Genomic DNA, 231 nt, shown 5'->3' with positions numbered 1-231 from the left:
ACTTTTTTACATTTCAAAATTGCACATATCATACCTGTACATACATAATTGTCTATATTATATGTTGTGTTTTTGCTATTTTGTACATTGTCTATTTTGTATATTTGTATATTATTCATTTTATTATCTATGTCCTGTCTTGTCACTGTCATTCTGTTGCACTGTGGAGCTTCTGTCACTAAAACAAATTCCTCGTATGTGTAAACATACCTGGCAATAAAGCTCATTCTG

Source organism: Sinocyclocheilus anshuiensis, unplaced genomic scaffold (genome assembly GCF_001515605.1).
Source record: "Sinocyclocheilus anshuiensis isolate Anshui unplaced genomic scaffold, SAMN03320099.WGS_v1.1 scaffold145, whole genome shotgun sequence".
Lineage (NCBI taxonomy): Eukaryota > Metazoa > Chordata > Actinopteri > Cypriniformes > Cyprinidae > Sinocyclocheilus > Sinocyclocheilus anshuiensis.
This window is presented reverse-complemented; position numbering follows the sequence as displayed.